Here is a 22789-nt window from a genome sequence, read left to right on the forward strand (position 1 = left end):
CCACAGGAGTATACAAACACAATATTCAACATTCTCAGCCAACAAGATTTTTCTCATACGATATTGACTAGCCTAGGGCCACAACATTAATGAACACGCTGTATTGACAATTTACAGGTCACAAGATTTTTCACACTCAGTAGTGACCATCCTCAAACCACAGGATTGTTCACACACAGTATTGAACATCTTTAGGCCATATGATTATACACATATAGTATTGGCAAACCACAGGCTACAGGATTATTCACACACAGTATTGAACCATCCTCAGGCTACAGCAGTATACGCACACATTATTGACCAGCCTCAGGCCTCAGGATTATTCGCACATAGTATTTAACAAACTCAGGTCAAAATAATATTCACACATAGTATTGATTATCCACAGACCACAGGCGTATTCCTACATAGCATTGTCCATCCTCGGGCCAAAGGATGTTTAACTCATCACTGATCATCCTAAACCCACAGGATTATTTTTACACAATATTGACAGTACACAATCCACAGGATTATTCACACACAGTGTTGACCATTCACAGGCCACTCTCTAATTCCCACACAATATTGTCCATCCTCAGGCCAAAGGATTATTCATTCACAGTATTTGGTCGTCCACAGGCCAAAGGCTTATTCACAAACAATATTGACAGTACACAGGCCACAAGGTTACTCACACACAGTATTGATGATTCACAGGCCACAGGATTATTCACTTACAGTATGAACCATCCTCAGGCCGCAAGATTATTCACACTGTGCATTGACCATTCACAGTCCAAAGAATTATTCACACACAGTATTGACCATCCTTAGGACAATGGTTATTCACACAGAGTATTTACGATTCACAGGGTTGGATGGTTTGCACTACAGGGAAAAGCTGATAGACTGGGATTATTTTCACTTTAACATGGGACGCTGAGGAGTTATCTTATAAAGGTTTCTTAAAATCATAGTGAGCATGGATACGTCAATACATGAGGACTTTTCTCTGGTGGTGGAGGGAGGGGATGGGGTGAGGTGGTGGTGAGTTCAAACCTACAAGACATAGCTTTAGGTGAGAGGAAAAGATTTAGAAAGGACCAAAGGGACAGTAGGTTCCTGCAGAGGTTGGTATATGTATGATATAAGCTTCCAGAAGAAATAGTGGAGGCTAACAGAAATATATTTACCAGGCATCTGGATGTGTATATAAATACGAAGATTTTAGAGGGATATTGGCAAAGTTCTGGCAAATGGGATGAAAAACGTCAAGGAGTAGTCGGAACAAAGGGTAAGTTTCTGTGCTGTACATCTCGATGACTTCCAGTCTTGAAATGAGTCCACATTATAGAAGAGGCAGTGTTGGAAGCTTTAAAACATAGAGGTAGATAAATCCCCAGGACCTGATCAAGTGTATCTCAGAACATTGTAGGAAGCTGAGGAAGAAATTGTAGTGGCTTGAGCAGTGATATTTGTGGCATTCTGAGCAGTGATGGAGGTTTTCTGAGATTACAAAGGGATCCAGATGAAATGCGTGAATAGCTGAAAAACTGCAGCTGGAGTTCTATTTGGGTCAATACAACGTAATGCAATTAGGTTACAACAAACAAGGATCAAGCTTGCACACTTCAGTAGTGTTGTAGGTCTTGGAGTTCAGGTCTGGAGTTCTTTGAAGTCTGCCACAAGGAGAGACAGGATGGTTATAAATGCTACGTGCGTTCATTGGTCAGTCATTCGAGTTCATGAGTTTGGGAAGTCTCGTGTAGATTGCACAGGACATTGGTAAGGCCTGTTCTGGATTACTCTACCCAGTTATAAGAAGGATATTAAGCTGGAGAGGGTTCAGATCACGTTTACCGGGATGGGAGATGGGTATAGAAGGCTTCAGTTATAAAGGAAGGTTGTACAGGCTGGGACATTTTTTCTCTAGAGCCTGCAGGTTGAGAGGTGAGCGTATAGAAGTCTATAAAATAATGAAGGGTATAGATAGAGTTAATGTGTTTTAATTGTCTTTTCCCAATAGCAGGTCATTTTCGGACTAGGGGCTATATTTCTTTAGGTTAAAAGGGAGAGATTTAAAATCAGAAAACATGAGGAGCAAACTGTTCCAGAATGTGTTTTGTGTATGGAATGAAATTTCCAAGGAAGGGTTGAATGTGTGTACAATTACAATGCTTAACATATTAGTACAGGAATAGGAAAGGTTTGAAGAAATGTGATCAAGGAACAGGCAAGAGGGACATGGTTAGATTAAGATTATGGTCGGCATCAACCGAACAGTCAAATTCCGTGCTGGATGACTACATGAGGATGAAAATAATGCTGTGGCCTTATTTCCGAAAGACAACAAGGGGAAGCGAAGAAACTGCAGACTGAGGAGAGAGAAATAAAGGATGTGTAAGTTGTTGGAGATCATTCTGAGACGTAGGATTTATATGAATTTGGAAAGACAAGAACTGATTACAGACAGTTAGAGTGGCTTTGTACGCGGGAAAGCATGTCTCACAAACCTGCCTGAGTTTGTTGAAGATGCGTCCAAGAAAATGGAAGCAAAGCAATAGACGTTGTTTCTGACTTCAGTAAAGCTTTTGTCAGGGTTGAGGAGGGTACACTGGTTAGTAAGTTTCGATCACATGGGATCAAGGAGAGCAAGCCAACTCGATACAGAATGGGTTTGAAAGGAGGAGGCAGAGGGTTGTTGTTCCGAGTGGAGACCTCTGAGCAGCAGTGTGCTGGAAGGATTGGTGCTGGAGTCACTGTTGTGCATCATTTATATAGACGATTTGGGTAAAAATATAGCAGTCACTGTTGTTATGCTTGTCGATACCAAAATGTGTGGGCTCGTGTGCAGTAAATACAGTTATCGAAGGGGATCTTGATCAAAAGAGCCATTGGGCTAAGGAATGAAAGATGGAGTTGAATTAACGTGTTGGATTTTGTTTAGGCAAACAAGGGAGGACTAAAATATTTAACGATAGGGCCCGGGGCAGTGTTGTTGGACAGAGTGAGACCAAGGGCTGCAGTTACATTGTTCCTTGGAAGTGGCATCACAGGTGGACAGGGTGGGGAAAGCGGCATTTGGCACACTTGCTGTCATTAGCTAGCGTTTTGTTACATACGTTGGACAGAGGATTGAGTAAATGAATTGGAGCTATTTGTAATATTGTCCTCAATATTTCTCTTGGACATAGGAGGCCAGGGGTGACCTTAAAACCATTTGGGCCACAAGGAAGGTGAATAGACAAGGGTAGGTGAGCCCCAAACTAGAGGGTACAAACAGGAGGTGACAGAGCAAAGATACAAAGAAGGATTGGAGGGACAACATTATCCACAGAGGATGGTGCACAAACAGAACAGACTTCCAGAGGAAGCGGCAGAAACAAGTACAATTACAACATGGAAAAGACACTTGGGCAGGTACAGAGAGAGTAAAAGGTTCGAAGAGATATGGGCCAAATGCAGTCAAATCTGACGCGTTCGGTTTTGGAAACCCTGTCAGCATAGACAGATTGGGCTGAAGGGTCTGATTCCATGCTGCCTGAATCTGTGTCTCCACTTATTGGAGGAAGAGACAATCGAGACAAGGCATGTTGTTGAGAATGAAGCAAGTTACAGAGATAGGGATGGTAGTCTGGAATGCAGTGCATTTCAATTATGGGCAGGGTCTGTAGAGAGGGGAGGAGGCGAAAGAGCTAAGAGCTGTGACAGAAGTTAAAACTTATTGAAGATACTGGTCCACTGGTCATGCCATAGATACAGTGTTGGGAGAAATACAAAACCAGAGAGATCCCAGGCAGCATTCCAACCCTCTCGTGGGAGGCCTGCTTTCCCCTCTATTATACAGAGGCTCATCAAGGCAACACAGGCTTGGATTGAAAACTGGGAACTCTCGACGCTGTCTCAGTGCAACAAAACTTACAGTGGTGGTGATTGAGCCTGGGGTATGTCTGTACAGTGCTCCACCTACAGCACTGTATCTGTGTCATGTCTTGTTAGCCGATGTTTGAAGACACACCGTTGCTCTCTGCTCTGTGCAATGTGAGTGATCTTACCTCACTTCAGGATTTATTGAATACTCCAGATCTCCCTTCCCTTTGTCTCTCTGGCTGATCAACCATCTTCAATGAGGTGATGAATGACACACCCAGCAATTGAGTGCGAAACTTCCTAAATACCTACAGGAGACAGAGAAGTAGACAGCCTCTGAAATTAGGGTGAAGGAAACACATGCAGAACGGTAATAACTGCCATACTGACCTGGAAAGTCCCAGTCTCCATCCCTGGCCTGTGCTGCTTCATCTCTCTGGAGAGGTGGATTCTGTTGGCCCATGATCTGGAGTAGCTGCCAGAGTGAGAGCGACTGACAGTGGCAGCAATTAGACCCTCACAGTGAGGGATATTAAACAGTGAGATACTGAGTGACATTAGTAGAGTGCAGTAAGATTTCAGGAGCAAACCATTGTGTAGGAACAAGGGGTTTTGATTCATTTTGCCGCTGGTGTCAGTGCTCAGGAATGGGAGACGTGGGAGAAGGCAAAGTGATGGCCTGGTGGTATTTTCACTGTGCTATTTATCCAGAGACTCAGCCAATGTTCAAAACACAGCATTGTAAATAGGTGAATGCATGAGTGCCGTGGGGACTGGAGAAGGTTATACTGATATCATGTACTCTAGAGGTGGGAGCGAGGTGCACAGATGGCGGGGGGGGGGGGGGGGTTGGGGGGTGGGTTGGTAAGGACTCGAGAATGTTAGAAACAGGGTGGGCTGCAGGTGATGGACACGATGATAGAGTGGAGGATTTATGGAGCTTGTTTGAGCGCAGAGACAATAACTGTTAGCTTCAAAGACATTATGGAAAGAGATGAGGACAATGCAGAAGCTCAGTATCTCAACTTTGGGAGGTCATTTATCATTAGATTATCACTGTCACTCTACGTTATCATTCGACTGGCAAGCCTCGACTGCAAGGAACTACACTTGTTGGAGTCTCTATTTGGAACACGGGAGATGTTTAATGTGATGCAGTTGAGAATGCAGAGCAAATGTATTTTGCGAGGAGTGAATGGCTCAAACAACACATATAGCGAATACTGATGAAGCCATTCAAAATTCTACAGTGTGTGTGTGTGTGTGGGTTGCGGGGCGGGGGGAATGGGAGGGGTGGATTCTGGGGGTGGGGTGTGTGGTGGTGGTCTTTAAAAATGAACCGGCAAACAGTGGTCCCAAAATATCCTTAACAAGGTCTGTAATAAGTAAAGTTAGAGTAAGAGGATTCCCAGGCAAAGAGTGGGGTCTGTGATAAACCAAAGGGACAATCTGCACATGGAGCCAGAGGAAGTAGATGAGGTCTTCAATGAATACTTCCCTACCGTATTCAAACAGGAAAAATACATTGTGTCCGGGGATGGTGAGGTTCTGTAACATATTAAGATCAATGAGCAGGAAGCGTGAAATGTTTTCACAGGCAAAAAAATTGAGAAATACCCAGTAACAATAAAATATATCTCAGGCTGCTTATGGAGGTAATGGAGCGGATGGCTGAAACCCTGGTGGATATATTTAACACTTTGCTGGCCACAGGTGAACTGCTGAACGATTGGAGGATCGCTAATATGATTCCTTTGTTCAAGAAGGGAAGGGATAGGCCAGGTAATTACAGAGCAGATATTCTGACACCAAGGGGAGGGAAATTATTGGAAACAATTCCGAGGGACACAATGAAGCAACTTTCGAAAGGACAGGAATATATTAGGGATTGTCTGTATGGATTTGCTTGAGGACTGCCCTCTGATATTGATGAGAGCAGTACAGATGTTGTGGGTTACACGGAGTTCATTAAGGTATTTGACAAGGTCCCACATGGAAGGCTGGTCCAAAAGGGAAGAGCCCATGAAATGCAAGGCAAGTTGGCAAATTGGTGGAGGGTTGTTTTTATGATTGGAAGGCTTTGCCCAGCGGATGTACCACAGGGATCTGTGCAGGAACCATTGCTGGTTATTATGTACGTTAATATTTTGGATGTGAAAGCAGAAGGCATCATTTATAGGTTTATAGATGACATGAAAGGTGAGGGTATTGTGCACAGTGAGGGGGATGGTTTCAGGCTGCAGTCTGATATCGTTCAGATGATAAACTGAGCATAGTAATGGCAGATGGAGTTTACTTCTGCTCACTGTGAGGTAATGCACTGTGGGAAGTCGAATAAGCAAACGATATACATCATGAATGGTAGGTCCTGCTGGAGTACTGAGGAGCACAGGGACCTTGGTGGGCAAGTCCCTGGATGTCTGAAGGTGTCAGCACAGGTAGACAGTCATCATGCAAATGGCCCAACTGGAGAATGGGGCTTAACCTGATCTCCCATTGGGAAACAAGGTAGGGAATGGGACTGAGGTGTTAGTGGGGGAGCACTTTGGAAAGTCACCACAATTATATTAGTTTGAAAATAGCGATGGAAAAGGACAGGCCTGGTCCACAATTTCAAGTTATACAATGGAGCAAGATAGTATGAGACATTAATTTTTAAAGTAGATTTGGGGAGGCTTTTTGCAGGTAAAGGGAAGCCTGGCAAGTAGCAATATTTTAAAACCGAGATAAAAGGAGCGTTCAGCGCCAGCATGTTCCTGTTAGTGTGCACCTAACAATGCTGACTGAATTAGAAAACACTGGCTGAGTTTCGAGTCTCTGGTCAAGAAAACAGGGGTACATAATGGTTGACTCAAGGAAATCCTTTCTGGAGCATCGGTGCTGTAGAAATACGCTTAGAATGGAAATCGGGAATGCAAAAAGTGGGCATGAGATAGCTTTGGCAGAGAAATTTAAGGAGAATCCAAAGAGATTCTGTAAGTGTATTAAGAGCAAAAGAAGAGCTAGGGACAATACCGGTATCCTTAATGATCAATGAAGCCAACAATGTGTGAAAGTACAAGATCTGAAACAAATATTTCACTTTGGAACTTACTGTGGGAAAAGACTGGGCGGTCAGTGAACTAAACAGGGTTTGGCCTGACAACTATTGGAATACTGTGTGCAATTCTGGTCTCAATGCCATCGGGAGGATGTTGTGGAACATGAAATGGCTCAGAGGAAATGTCCAAGGATGTTTCCAGGGTTGGAGGGTTTGCGCTTCAGGGAAAAGCTGAATAGGCTGGGGCTGTTTTCACTTGTAAATGAGAGACTTAGGAGTTACCTGTTAAAGGTGTCTAAAACCATGATGGTAATAGATAGGGTCAATCGAGAAAATCTTTTCTCCAGGCTGAGGGATTACAAACCAACAGGGCATAGCTTCAAAGTGCGAGGCAAACATTTCAAAGGGACCTAAAGGACAAATGGTTCCTGCAGAGTATATGGAATAAGCTACCAGAGGAAATAGTGAAGGGTGATAGAAATACATTTAAAAAGCATGTGGGCGTGTGTATGAATAGGACAGGTTGAGAGGGATATTGGCAAAATTCTGGCAAATGTGACTAGATACGTCATGCAGAAGTTGTTGTGTAGGATCTGTTTCCGTGCTGGACATCTCTATGACTCAATATCTTGAAATGAGTCCATATTATACAAGATGAGGTGTTGGAGGTTTTAAAACACAAAAGTAGATAAATCCCTAGGAACTGATCAAATGAGGGAGGGATTACAGTTTCTGGATAACTGGGGTTCTTTCTGGGGAAGGTGGGACCTCTATAAACATGATGGTCAATACCTGAACCTGAGGGGCACCAGTACCCTTGGGGTGAGGTTTGCTAGTGCTATTTCGGTGGGTTTAAACTAACTCTGCAGGGGCATGTGAAGACAGACTGTAGTTTTAGGGTGCAGGATCTGGAGTGTAGGGAGGCTAGGAACCAGGCATCAATCTGGAAGGAGGGTCCCTGTAAACAGGAAGGTGGTTTGAAGTGTGTTTATTTCCATGCGAGAAGTATAAGAAATAAGGTTGGTGAACTTGCAGCGTGGGTTGGTACTTGGGAGTTCGATGTTGTGGCTAATACGGAGACATGGGTAGAACAGGGACAAGATTGGTTGTTGCACGTTCCAGGGTTTAAATGTTTTAGTAGGGTCAGAGGTGGGGGTAAAAGAGGGGGAGGTGTGGCATTGTTTGTCAAAGATAGTATTACAGCGGTGGAAAGGACGATGGATGAAGACTCGCCATCTGAGGTCGTTTGGGCTGAGCTTAGAAATAGGAAAGGTGAGGTCACCCTGTAAGGAGTTTTCTACAGGTCTCATAATACACCTAGAGACGTAGAAGAAAGGATTGCGAGGATGATTCAGGAGAAGAGTGAAAGTAGTAGGGTGGTTGTTATGGGAGACTTTAACGTTCCAGATATTGACTGGGAAAGCTATAGCTCGAGTACGTTAGATGGGTCGCTGTTTGTCCACTGTGTGCAGGAGGGTTTCCTGACACAATATGTAGACAGGCCAACAAGAGGTGAGGCCATACTGGATTTGGTTCTGGGTAACGAACCAAGCCAGTTGGTAGAATTGGAGGGAGGTGAGCACTTTGGGGACAATGACCACAATTCGGTGACTTTTACTTTGGTAATGGAGAGGGATAAGTGTGCACTACAGGGCAAGAGTTATAGCTGTAGGCAGGGAAATTATGATGCGGTGAGGCATTACTTAGCATGCGTGGCTTGGAAAAGTAGGCTTCAAGGGAAGGGTGCAATTGATATGTGGAGCTTGTTCAAGGAACAACTACTGAGTGTCCTTGATAAGTATGTACCTGTCAGGCAAGGAGGAAAGAGTCGTGTGAGGCAGCCGTGGTTTAATAAGGAATTGGAGTCCCTTGTTAAAGGGAAGAGGGCGGCCTTTGTAAAGATGAGGCGTGAACGTTCAATTGGGGCAATTGAGAGTTATAAAGTAGCCAGGAAGGATCTAAAGATAGAGCTAAGAGCAGCAAGGAGCAGACGTGAAAAGTCCTTGGTTGATAGGATTAGGGAAAACCCCAAGGCTTCCTATAGGAATGTCAAGAATAAAAGGATGATTAGGGGAGGAATAGGTCCCGTCAAGGATAGTAGTGGGAAGTTGCGTGTGGAGCCTGAAGAAATTGGGGAGACACTGAATGAATACTTTTCATCAGTATTCACTCAGGAGCAGGACATTGTTGCCGATGAGAATATTGAGTCACACTTAATTAGAATGGACGGCTTTGAGATATGTAGGGAAGAGGTGCTGGAAATTCTGGAAAGGGTGAAAATAGATAAGTCCCCTGGGCCTGATGGCATTTATCCCAGGATTCTCTGGGAAGAAAGGGAGGAGATTGCAGAGCCATTGGCCATTATTATTATGTCCTCGTTGTTGACAGGAATAGTGCCAGAAGACTGGAGGATAGCAAATGTGGTTCCCTTGTTCAACAAGGGGAGTAGGGATAACACTAGCAACTATAGGCCGGTGAGTCTTACCTCTGTAGTGGGCAAAGTCTTAGAGAGAATTGTAAGGGATAGGATTTTTGATCATCTGGATAGGAATAATGTGATCAAGGACAGTCAGCATGGTTTTGTGAAGGGCCGGTCGTGCCTCACAAAACTTATTGAATGCTTTGAGAAGGTGACTAAGGAGGTGGACGAGGGTAAAGCGGTTGATGTGGTGTATATGGATTTTAGTAAGGCGTTTGATAAGGATCCCCACGGTAGGCTACTGCAAAAAATACGGAGGTATGGCATTGGGGGGAGTTGGAAGTTTGGGTTAGGAATTGGCTGGCTGGAAGAAGACAGAGGATAATAGTTGATGGTAAAGGTTCATCTTGGAGTGCAGTTACCAGCGGTGTTCCGCAAGGATCTATTTTGGGACCATTGCTGTTTGTCATTTTCATAAATGACCTGGAGAAGGGGCTAGAAGGTTGGGTGAGCAAGTTTGCGGATGATACGAAAGTCGGTGGTTTTGTTGACAGTGAGGAAGAATGTGTCAGGTTACAGAGGGATATAGGTAAGCTGCAGAGCTGGGCAGAAAGGTGGCAAATAGAGTTCAATGTAGGTAAGTGTGAAGTGATTCACTTTGGTAAGAGTAACAAGAAGATGGTTTATTGGGCTAATGATCGGATACTTGGTAGTGTGAATGAGCAGAGGGATCTTGGTGTCAATGTAGACAGATCTCTGAAAGTTGCCACCCAGTTAAATAGAGCTGTGAAGAAGGCATATGGTGTACTGGCTTGTATTGGTAGAGAAATTGAGTTCCAGAGTCCTGAGGTCATGTTGCAGTTGTATAAAACTCTGGTGCGGCCGCATTTGGAGTATTGTGTGCAGTTTTGATCGCCGTACGAGCGGAAGGATGTGCAGGCACTGGAAGGGGTGCAGAGGACGTTTACTAGGATGTTGCCTGGTATGGTAGGGAGATCGTATGAGGAAAGACTGAGGCACTTGGGCTGTTTTCATTGGAAAAAAGAAGGTTTAGGGGTGACTTGATAGAGGTGTACAAGATGATTAGGGGTTTAGATAGGGTTGACCATGAGAACCTTTTTCCACGTATGGAGTCAGATATTACGAGGGGGCATAGCGTTAAATTAAGGGGTGGTAGGTACAGGACAGATGTTAGGGGCAGATTCTTTACTCAGCGAGTCGTGAGTTCATGGAATGCCATGCCTGTAACATTGGTGGATTCTCCCTCTTTATGGGCATTTAAACGGGCATTGGATAGGCATATGGAGGAAAGTGGGTTAGGTGGGCTTGGGTCGGCGCAGAATCGAGGGCTGAAGGGACTATACTGCGCTGTATTTTTCCATGTTCTATGTTCTATGTTCTATAACCCAAAGTGCGCATGCGTATGATGTTTCCGGTGAGTTTATATAGATTATTCATAACTGCACAGAAACATGGGTGAAATATTTGTCATTAACAAGTGTTCTGTCGATTTAGAGACATAGAGATGTTTAGCATGCAAGTAGATTGTTCGGTTCAACCATACTGGCCAGGTATGTAAATTACCTGTCGTTCTGGGATTTTGAAAAGAGGTTTCTTATTCGATTTGCGTAAATAGATTGGAAATATCGTCGTTATAAGATTTACATGTCAACTATTTCTTAAAATCTCACATTGATTTATGAGATAGGTTTAATACTCCACTATGTCGTGAGAACGATCAATCCTGTAAAACAGCTTGCTTTCTAACCAATCCTGAAGCGTTCACTCCCGAGAATGCTTTGGCCCCGCTCCTCAATCACTCTGGTTTGAGGACCGGCCACTGCTTGGTCCTCCAGTTCTGCTCCTCCCTCCCATTTGCAGAGTTGAATCGGGCGTGACTCAGCAGCTCAGCACCAGAAACATTAAGGGACAAGGGAAGTTAGAGTCGATGTCTTGTGATGCGATGAAAATATTCCGAATCTTGGATCAGGAGGCTTATGTTCAATTCACAGCCAGTGCAGGTGTGTCCAATAACAACTTTTAACAGGTTCATTTGGAAAAACAAGGGAAATCAGAAACACAGCAAAAACAATAGAAAATGCACACAATGTGATTGGGCTCACAATGCTCAGATGATTTTTTTGTCTTTACCAATTGTTTCAGGGCCCCAATGGGTCCCAGTACAGACTGTTCCACTCTAATTGTGCACATTCAGATACCACGATTGTCGGGCAAAGTGTTGTGGTAGGATATCGGACGTGTTTTTTCTGGAACTCCCTCGGTTTTGGAGGTGAAAATAGGTGAGAAGGAGCACGGTTTTGTATGGAATTACCTGTTCCCCTCCTGTTGCAGTATCTTATTATGGCCCTGAGTCTACCTCGGACATGTTTGGTAGAGATCAGTGACATTTCGTAAGCCCACAATACAATATCTGTCACTCTGTTTAAGACAGCAGAAATCTCTTGTAGCACAATAGTCATAGAACAATACAGAGCAGAACTGGCCCTTCAGTCCTTGATGTTACGCCGACCTGTGAACTGTTCTCAGTTCGTTACACTACACTACCCCAAAATCACCCATGTGCTTATCTGAGGATTGTTTAAATCTTCCTGATGTGGCTGAGTTGTCTACATGAGCAGGTAGTACATTCCACGCCATTACCACTCTCTGAGTAAAGAACCTGCCTCTGACATCTATCTTAAATCTATCTCTTCTCATTTGTAGTTATGCCCCCACGTGCAAACTGACGTCATCGTCCTAGAAAAAGACTTCCACTGTCTACCCTATCTAAGCTCTGATCATCTTGTATATCTCTAACAAATCTCTTCTTAGTCTTCTTCTTGCCAAGAAGAACAGGTTCAAGTCTCTCAGCCGTTCCTCATAAGACCTTCTCTCCAGACTAGGCACCATCGTGGTTAATCTCCTCTGCATCTTTTCCAATTCTTCCACGTCCCTCCAGAAATATGGGCACCAGAATTGTACACAGTAATTCAAGTATGGCGGCACCAGCGTTTTGTGTAGTTGCAGCATGATATTGCGGCTCCGGAACTCAATTCCTCTATGAATAAAACCTAACACACTGTATGCCTTCTTAACAGTAGTATCCACCTGGTTGGCAACTTTCAGGGATCTATGTAAATGGACTCCAACATCCCTCTGCACATCCCTACACCCTACCAAGAATCTTTCCATTGACCCAGTACTCTGCCTTTCTGTTATTCTTGTCTAAGTGCATCACCTCACATTTAACTGCATTGAAATGCATTTGCCACCTCTCAACCCAATTCTGCAGTTTATCCAAATCCCCCTGCAACCTGTAACATTCTTGCACACTGTTCACTACTCCACCGACTTTAGTGTCATCGGCAAATTTACTAATCTATCTACCTATGCATGCATCTAAGTCATTTATAAAAAATGACAAACAGCAGTGGTCCCAAAACAGATCTTTCTAGCACACCACTAGGAACTGGACTCCAGTTCTACATTTTCCATCAACCACCATTCGCTGCCTTCTTTTACAAAGCCATTTTGTAATCCAAATTGCGAAATCGCCCTCAATTCCATGCCTCTGCATTTTCTCCAACAGCCTACAATGTGTAACCTTATCAAAGGCTTTACTGAAATCCATGTATACCAGATCAACTGGCTTACCCTCATCTACATGCTTGGTCACCTTTCAAAAAACTCAATGAAATTCGTGGGATGCGACCTTTCCTTGACGAAACCATGTTGATTATCTAAAATCAAATTCTTGTTTGCAACATGATTAAAAATCTTATCTCTTATAATCTTTTCCAAAACCTTTTCATATTACAGACGTAAGGCTCACTGGTCTATAATTACCTGGGTCGTCTCTACTGCCCTCTTGAACAAAGGCAAAACATTTGGAATTCTCCAGTGCTCTGGAATCAAACCTGTAGACAATGACGACTCATATATCAAAGCCAAAGGCTCTGCTATCTCCTACTTTGCTTCCCAGAGAATCTTCGGATAAATCCCATTCGACCCAGGCGACGTGTCTACTTTCACTCCTTCTAGAACTGATAACACCAGTTTCTAACTTATCTCGATCCTTTCTAGTCTAATATCTCGTACCTCACTCTTCTCCTCTACAATATTCTCCTTTTCCTGAGTGAAAACTGATTAGAAATGTTCATTTAGCACTCTCTGATCTCCACAGGGTACACACTCAACTTCCGACTTCTGTCTTTGATTTCACCTGTTCCTAAACTTATCATGTTTTTAGTTGTCACATACCTATAGAAAACTTTAGGGTTCTTCTTTATTTGCTAAAGACTGTTCATGTCCATTCTTTGCTCTTCTTAACTCTCCTTAAATACTTCCTAGCTGATCTCTAACTTTCCATCTCCTCATCTGAATCATCTTGCCTCAGCAACACATAAGCCTCCTCCTTCTTCATAACAAGACTTGCAATTTCTGTAGTAAACCCCGGTTCCCTTACCTTCTCATTCCTCCCTGCCTGTCAGGGACCTACCTATCCAGGACAAACAATATCTGTTCCTTAAACCAGTTCCACATTTCCATTGTTTTCATCCCATGCATTTTGCTACCCCATTTCATGCATCCTAATTCCTGCCTAATCGGATTATATTTGCCCTTGCCCCATTGATAACTCTTGCCCTGTGGCATGTACCTATCCCTTTCCATCGCTAAACTAAATGTATCTGAATTATGGTCACTCTCTCCAAAGTGCTCACCAGAACTAAATCAAACACCTGGCCTAGTTCATTACCAAGCACCAGATCCAATGTGGCCTCCCCTCTTGTCGGCCCTACGACATAGTGTGTCCGGAAACCCTCCTGTACACACTGGACGAAAACTGATCCATCCGACATACTAGAGTTGTAGCATTTCCAGTCAATGTTGGGGAAGTTAAAGTCCCCCATAATGACCACCCTGTTACTTTCACTCTACCCAGAGTAATTTTGCCAATCGTCCCTTCCACTTCCCTGCAACTCTGTGGAGGCTTATAAAAAAAATCCAAGCAGAGTGACCTCTCCTCCCATGATTCTAATCTCAGCCCACACAACCGCAGGAGACAAGTCCTCATCAAAAGTCCTCTCAGCCACCATTCATTATACTATCCTCCACTTACATGACATGAATGGACCCATTGCAGTGCTTCAAACTCCATGAGGTAGTCATACTCTCTGAGACAGACAGACTCAGTCTGGTACTTCCCCCGTCCTTAAGACCTTATACATTGTCTGCTCTCCTCCATTTCCCCTTTGCATGTTCCCTTTCCAATTCGCCCTACATGCATCAGTTCACAATTGGAACTGTAAAGCGTACAAGACTGTGTAATAGCCTACCTAACCTTCTCTATCTTCCTTTGAGATGCATTTTAAAATCATTCTCTTTAATCAATGTTTTGATCATCCATGAAGCACATTAGGAGATTTGCCATTGTGAAAGATTCCATACAGTTCAGGTAGTTGTTGTTATTGCTATATATTAGGGAAAACACAGGAATGATGCATTCAAAATTCTAACAAGGAAGTCACGATAGGCGTAGTGTGTAGGCCACCAAATAATAACATCACATTGGGATGAACAATTAACAAAGAAATAACTAATGCCTGTAAATATGGTACAGCTATTATCATGGGTAATTTTAATCTACATGCAGATTGATCGAACTTCAGTCAGGGAAGCCTTGAGGAGGTTATTACGTGTATCCATGATAGTTTTCTTGAACAGTATGAAATGGAACTGACCAGGGAGCAAGCTATCCAAAATCTGGCCCCTGTGCAATGAGACGCGAATGATTAATGACTTCAGGATTAAGGATCCTCTTGGAAGAAGTGATACTGGTGTGGTTGAATTGGAATACATACGGAGATTGTGAAGTTAAATTCTAATAACTGGATACTGTGCTTGAACATTGGGAAACACGATAGAATGAGAGACAATCTGGATAAAGTAGACTGGAAACAAAACCATTATGGTGGGAAGTTGATGATCAGTGACAGATTTTCAAAGACATTTTATAAAGTGCTCAGCAAAGTTATATTCCAGTGAAAAGGAAGGACTGTATGAAAAGGCACACTCGGCGATGGGTATCCAAGGAAAGTGATCAAATTGAAAGAGAAGGCATACAAAGTGGCCAAAAACAGCATGAAAGTAGAAGTGGAAAACCTTTAAAAGGTCAACAGAAAGTCACAAAAGAGCTATAAAGAAAAGTAAGATAGAACATGAGAAAAATAATCTAGCACAGAGTGTAAAGAGCACAGACTGTAGATAGCAAAAGTCTATATAAATATTCAAAGTTTGTTATAAATATAACGAGAAAAGAATGGCTAAGGTAAATGTTAGTCCTTTGGAAAATGAGAAGAAGCATTGAGTTATGGGATATCACAGTGGAGGATACTAATTTCTTTCCAGTAATTAGTAAAGAGACAATGCTAGGTGAGGATTTGGAAATTATCATTATTATGGAATAGGAAGTTTTAGACTGAAGTAATTGAGCAAACGATAGAAAAGTGTCCAGACCCTGATGGAATGCATCCCAGGGTACTAAAGAGATGCCAGGAGAAATAGCAAATGCTCTGGCAGTACTTTTCCAAAATTCACTGAACTCTGCGGCAGTCGCAGCAGATTGGAAAACAGCAAAAGTGATGCCATTGTTTTGAAAAGGAGGTGGACAAGAAGTGGGGAATTATACACCAGTTAGTTTATTCTCTGTAGTGGGAAAGACGCTTGGAACTATTATCAAGTAATAAATAGCAGGGAATTTCGATAGAAATTGTCCCATTGTACAGACACAGCATGGGTTCATGAAGGGCAGGTCATGCTTGACAACTCTTTTGGAATTCCATGAAGGCACTTCGAGAAAGTTGGACAACGAGGACCCAAAGGATGCAGTTTGCCTGGATTTCCAAAAGTCCATTAACAAGGTGCTGCACAAGAGGTTGTTATAAAATATAAGGGTGCATGGCTTTTGGGGTATAGTATTAGCATGGATAATAGATTGGTTGACTAATAGGAAGTAAAGACTGGGGAGAAATGAGTATTAATCTAGCTGGCAATCAGTGACTGGTAGTGTGCCTCAGCGATCAATGTTGGGACTGCGATTATTTACAATTGATACAGATGATTTGGATTTGGGACCAAATGTAGGGCTGTCAAAGTTTGCATATGACACTAAAATGGTTAGCAGAACAAAGTGTGCGGAGGACTTTGAAACATTGCAGAGGAACATATATACATTGGGTGAGTGGGTAATGTTCTGTCAAATGAAATCGAATGTTTGTAAATGTAAAGTTATACTCTTCGGTTGGAGTAACATTAAAAAAATACTTGAATGTTGAAAAGTTGCTTCATTTCCTCTGCAGAGGGACCTGAGCATCTTTCTTCATGAAGGTTGGTCACCAGCTACAACAGTCAATTCAGAAAACAATTGGATTTTGTCCTTCTTTGCTGAAGGGGTTGTGTTTAAAAGCAGAGGTTAAGTTCCAGCTGTGTTTGGGTGCTGGTGAGGCTACACCTTGGGTACTGCATGTAGTTATTGTCTCCTTACTTGAGAAAGGATGTACTGGCACGAGAGTGGGTGCAGAGTAGGTTAAATAGGTTGATTCTGGAGTTGAGGGGGTTGGCTTAAGAGAGACTGAGTAGATTGGGATTATATTCATTGGAATTCAGAAGAATGGAAACATATAAAATAATGAATGGAATGGATAAAATAAAAGTATAGAGTTGTTTCTACTGGCAGGTGAAGCTAGGGCAAGAGGGCATCAACACAAGACTAGAGGCAGTAAATTTAAGACTGAATTGAGAAGTACTTCTTGACCTTTATGGAATTCATTGCCCAGGGAAGTAGTTGATGCTAGTTCAGTAAACGTTTTTAAAGTTAAGTTAGATTTTTTTAAAAAAAGAAATAATTAATTAAGGGACATAGTGAGAACGTGGGTAAATGGTTCTGCATCCACGAAATGATCAGCCATGATTTTATTGAATGGTGGAATAGACTCGAAGGGCGGAATGGCCTTCTTCTGTTTCTAGTTCTTATGTTATACATTCCTCCCTCATTTGTACCTTAGAGGTGTTGGTGTTGGATTGGGATGGACAAAACTAAAATTCACAGAACACCAGCACATTGGTCAACAGATTTATTTGGAAGCACTAGCTTTGCTGTTTCTTCATCAGGTGGTTTTGAGATGGTGTAGTGTCATTTATAACTTTTGTCCCTCACTCTTGTAACTAATCAACAGCAACAACAGCCGCGAAGCAGTGCGCATGTTCCAGCCAACAATGGGCCCCGGGGGATTGATGTCAGCAGCGGGCCAATGGAAAGGCAGGGACCGAGCTGGAGCACCTGGCCGGGCAGTTGTTCCTCTGACCAATCAGAATGAATGAGGGGCGGGACTAGATTTTACCACTTGATCATCCTTGCTGTCAGTGAGGATAGTCGGCATGTGCAGGCGGAGAGCTGTCGGTAAGAAAAGAAATAAACAGCAGGAAGTGGGAGGAAAATGGTGTTGGTATGGACTGAGACGTTTTACATACATTTGGTGCACATCAGAAAATCCAAATTTGAAACTTACGGCCATTTTCGCAGTAAACGGGAAAATGCTTCATCCAGCGATTGACTCGAGTAAGCAGCACCATCTTTATTTGTGGCAATGATTCACTGGACACGTGCAGCCGCCAGCTTTGTAGGGGGCAAAATTCAGACGTGTGTATGTGCAGCCTTCTCTGAGAGAGAGTCATAGGACAGGATTTACACAGAGGCATTGAAACCCAGAGAAATGTTTTCTTTTTCTGGATTTGTTTTGTCATTCATTTAAGTGATTTGGATGTGAATAGACGCGATACATTTGATAAGTTTGCAGATGACACCAAAATTGTTGATATTGTGTTCAGTGATAAAGTTTGTCTCAGAATAAAATGGGCTATTGATCAGATTGGCCAATGGACTGCGGAGTGGCAGATGGGTTTAATTTAGACAAATGTGAGGTGCTGCATTTTAGCAAAGCAAATCAGAGCAGGACTCACACACTGAATTGTAAGGTCTTGGAGAGTCTTGCTGAACAAAGAGAGCTTGGAATGCGGGTTCCTGGTTCCTTGAAAGTAGAGTCACAGGTAGATAGGACAGTGAAAAAGGCATTTGGTATGCTATCCTTTACTGGTCAGAGTATCAAGTAAAGGAGCTGGACAGGATATTGGTTAGCCCACCTTTGGAATATTGCGTGCAATTCTGGTCTCCCTCGTATCAGAAGAAGGCACTGAAACATGGAAGGTTGGAGAATAGATTTTCAAGGAAGTTTCCGGATTTAGAAGGTTTGAGTTGCAGGGAGAGGCATAATAGGCTGGGTCCATTTTACCTGGAGTGTCATAGGCTGAGGTGTGATGTTATAGAGGTTTGTAAAATCATGATGGGCATGGATTGCGTAAATAGACGGGGTATTTACCTTGGGTTGGTGGAGCACAGAACTAGAAGATACAGGTTTAGGGTGAGAGGGGAAAATTCAAAAGGGGCCGAAAGGGCAACTAAAATAGTAATATTTAAACGAGATTTGAATAGGAAGGGGACAGAGGGCTGTCGGTCAAGTGCTGGCAAATGGGAATAGATTAGGTTAGAGTTTCTGGTTGGCATGGACGTTTGAACCGAAGAATATGTTTCGGTGCTAGTCATCTCTGACTGTGGGATCATAAAAGTGAACACTTTTCTAATTCACCTCTGGTCTCCTTGATGTCCACGTGTTTATTATCTAGCCTCCTCAGTCTCTCATGAGTGTATTTTTGCTCTGTTTAGTAATTTACTATTACGTTCACAGACCCTTTTGTAAATGAATTGTTCACTGCTGCCCGGCTCGTGACCATGTGCTGCTCATTATCAAGTTTTGATTTCCACAATATCTTTTACAGTAAAGAATTCTTATTTCCCAATACGCGAGTGCATTTTCCTTCTATTTCTGACAGTCAAATTCTGCACCATTTTCATTCCCTATAATTCATATGGCACTCCCTTAAACATCGTGTGTATTTCTCCTTCCACGCACACCAGTGATCAACACCAGAGTCCTGGTGCCTGTGGAGAGGGTAATGTTTGACTTCCTTGTACTGTTGCAGTTTGTATGATGAAGGTGCTCCCACAACGTGGTTGGTTAAGAGACATAACAGGTTATTCACTCAGCGATAGTGAAGAGTAGAAAATGTCTGTACAACTCAACACATTTTTAATTTCACAAAAATATTACTGAGAACTTTTGACTTAAGACGGAAGATGGAGAATATTCTGTCCACTGATCACACCCATTACCAAATAATCAGTTTTCAGGAATGCCTTAAAGGAAGAAAGCAGGTCTTAGAGGGTTAGAGTGGGAATTCCAGATCATATTGCCTTGGAGTCCATCGAAACAGTCACACAGGTGAACTCAAAAATAAACACATCGTTGCAAATCTGAACTAAAATGAGTTATTGAAATGTGAAAGGGTGTGTGGTACAGGGAAATAGGAATGCTTACAGCCAGGACTTCAATAAAAAGTGCGAAAGTAAATGGTTGTTGCTTATAAATGGGAGTCTTTTGATGGATCACCAAGTTTTGGTACAAGTGAGCACTTGGGCAGTTCAGTTTTCAATATTCTTGAGATTATAGGGCAGTGAATGTGGGATGCTGGCCAGGAGTGGGTTGAGATAATGAACTCTAGAGTTAACAAAATGAATGAATGAGAGTTTCTGTAAATGAGCTGAGACTGTCGTGAGGACAGGCGATATCACTGAAATTGAAATAGTGGTCTTGGAGTGGGGCTGGGTTATCACCCTTATCTCACCTCTGGAATTCAGCTGTTTGTCAGATTGTGAATCAATTCTGTCACCAGATCAGGAACTGAGTGGCTCTGGCAGAACCCAAACTGGGCGTTCCAGAAGGACATTGCTGAGCAGCTGCGTGACAGAACTGTTGATGACACCTTCCATCACTTCACTGCTGAGTGAGTGTCGATTGATGGAGGGAAATTGGCTGAGTTGGCTCTGTCCTGCGTTTTGGTGTAGAACATCCCTGGGAAAATGATCCACAATGTCAGTAAATGCCAGTGCTGGAGCAGTATTTGCCTTGGTTGGCAGCAATTTCTGGAGCACAGCCATCAGTATTATTGCCACGATGTTGGCAGTGCCGACAGCCTTTACATTACTTCTCCGTTTCTTGATCTGATTTGAAATAAGTTTTCAACCAATTCGATTCACATCTGTGATGTCAGGGACCAATGTAGAAGGCTCATCCACTTGGCACTGCTGGCTGAAGATTGCTGCAAATGCTCTTGTCTTGTCTGTTGCATGGAAGTGTGAGACCCCTCCATCAGTAAGGGTGAGGATATCTGTGATGCTTCCTGCAGTGAGTTGTTTAATTGTCCATCACCATTCCTGACTAGGTGTAGCAGAACTGCAGAGCTGAGATCTGATCCATTTGTTGTTGGATCACATAGTTCTATTTGGTGTTGCTTGCTCTGTTTGGCATGCAGGTTGGGTAGCTTCATCAGGTTGGCACCACATTTTTAAGTATGTCTGGTATTGCTCTTGGCATGCCCTGCGGAACTCTCCATTGAACTCGGTTTGATCCCCCGACTTGATGTTAATGCTTGAGTGGGGGATATACCAGGCCATGAGATTTCAGATTGAGCTGGAGTACAATTCTGCTGCTGTGGTTGGCCCACAGTGAGACAGAAGTTGCAGGGTCAACAGGGCTGATTCTGTTGTTCTGTTCTCCGGTACATTGGTAGATGTAATGTGGTCCATCCAGTTTCATTCCTTTATTGAGACTGTGCAGTGATTAATACAATGAGTGATTTGGTGGGCCACTGTCAGGAATGCAACTTTTGAAAAAAAGGTTTTGTGATTTACACAGGAAAGAAGTGAAACTATCATGGTATTCGAACAGATGAAAGACTCAACAGTCAATCAAGGTATTTTTCAATGGATAATTTCAGTTACATCACTATGAATTTTTGCTATATATTCTGTGCCTTAGAATTGCGCCGTCGACAATCACCTGATGAAGGAGCAGAGCTCCGATAGCTAGTGTGCTTCCAATTGAACCTTTAGGACTATAAGCTGGTGCTGTGTGATTCTTAACTGAGAATATGACAGCATTACTAACAGGACTGCATGTAAACAGGCTCAGTCCAGTTAATCAATACATTCGGAAGGATTTCTTCCAGATTTGATTACACAATATTAGTCAAAACCATCAACTCCAACCGGCAATGATTCTCTTAACAAAAAACTTCAGGCTGTCACAAAGCTCCCAACCCCACTGCAATGTGGCAAACAAACCCGGCCCAGGAATTGGAACGGGGACATTTGTGGACTGTGATCTCAAAGGAAGCGAGCAAACATAGTTCTGATAGGCGAATACTCAAAGATGAGTAGCAAGTTTGAGACAAGGCTGGTGGTAGACCATCTTGCACTTAGCTTAACTGCATTTCTTATTTACAGTCGTGTTTTGCAAAGTGTAAAGAACTGTGTTTTTTTTCCATAGTTGGGGAGTTTTATCCTAATTGATCACAGTTGCAGCCTTTCACTTCCCAAGTCAAATCATAGGATCGATAACAAAACGATAAACTGCAGCTGCTGGAGACATGAACCCCTGAAACAAAGTGCTGGAGAAACTCAGCAGTTCAGAGGGCATTGGTGAAGAGAACAAAAATGCCACGTTTCAATTTCACTGACTCTTCGTCTGAACGGACAAAAGGTCATGAGACATTGAACTTACAAAGTTTTATTAGTCTCAGAGATGCTCCTGGACGTGCAGTTCTCCAGCACTGTGCTTTCAATATTGAAATTTCTTTACAAAACGTATCAGAGAAATACTAATCTCCAAAAGTGGAAGGTTCATTGTAAACTTGAGCATAGTTTCCACACTTGAGTTACACAATGTACCATTCCACACTGACCCGCCAGATAACATCCCGACCAAGAAACCCATACCAAACTAGCCAAGTTACGCCAGTAATAAAGCTCATTCATCCAATGAGGCACTTGAGCACAACATCCTGCAGTGTTGCACACAGCCACCTTTACAAAAGAATGATCACATGTCACAAAATTGAAGGCCAAGAGCATATCTCTTTAAAGGAGCTGAAGTCAAACTCTCAATTTTTGGAAGGCTTTTTGATCAAACCTGATTGAACATGTAAATCTCAGAGCATAGTCTTTGCTTTTTTTAATACAAAGTTTGTGGGAAACATCCCACATCTTGCTAAAGGTTCAGTTCAGTCTGATACATAGAACCAAAGGTCAAGCAAACATCATATTTTCCATTCACTTGTACAAAGGGCTGACATCACATTTCTTGAGGATTTAAAGTATTTTATAAATTGTTTGTAAAATCATTTGTTACATTAAAGAACTGGACAATAAATGCCAGTGTATACAATAAGAGTGAAGCCTGTGACAGCAGATTTAGCTTTGGAGGGCAGTGTGTGCACTATCTAAATTCTGGGAGCACATTGGG

This window comes from Hemiscyllium ocellatum, chromosome 46 (assembly GCF_020745735.1).
Source record: "Hemiscyllium ocellatum isolate sHemOce1 chromosome 46, sHemOce1.pat.X.cur, whole genome shotgun sequence".
NCBI classification, from domain to species: Eukaryota; Metazoa; Chordata; class Chondrichthyes; order Orectolobiformes; family Hemiscylliidae; genus Hemiscyllium; species Hemiscyllium ocellatum.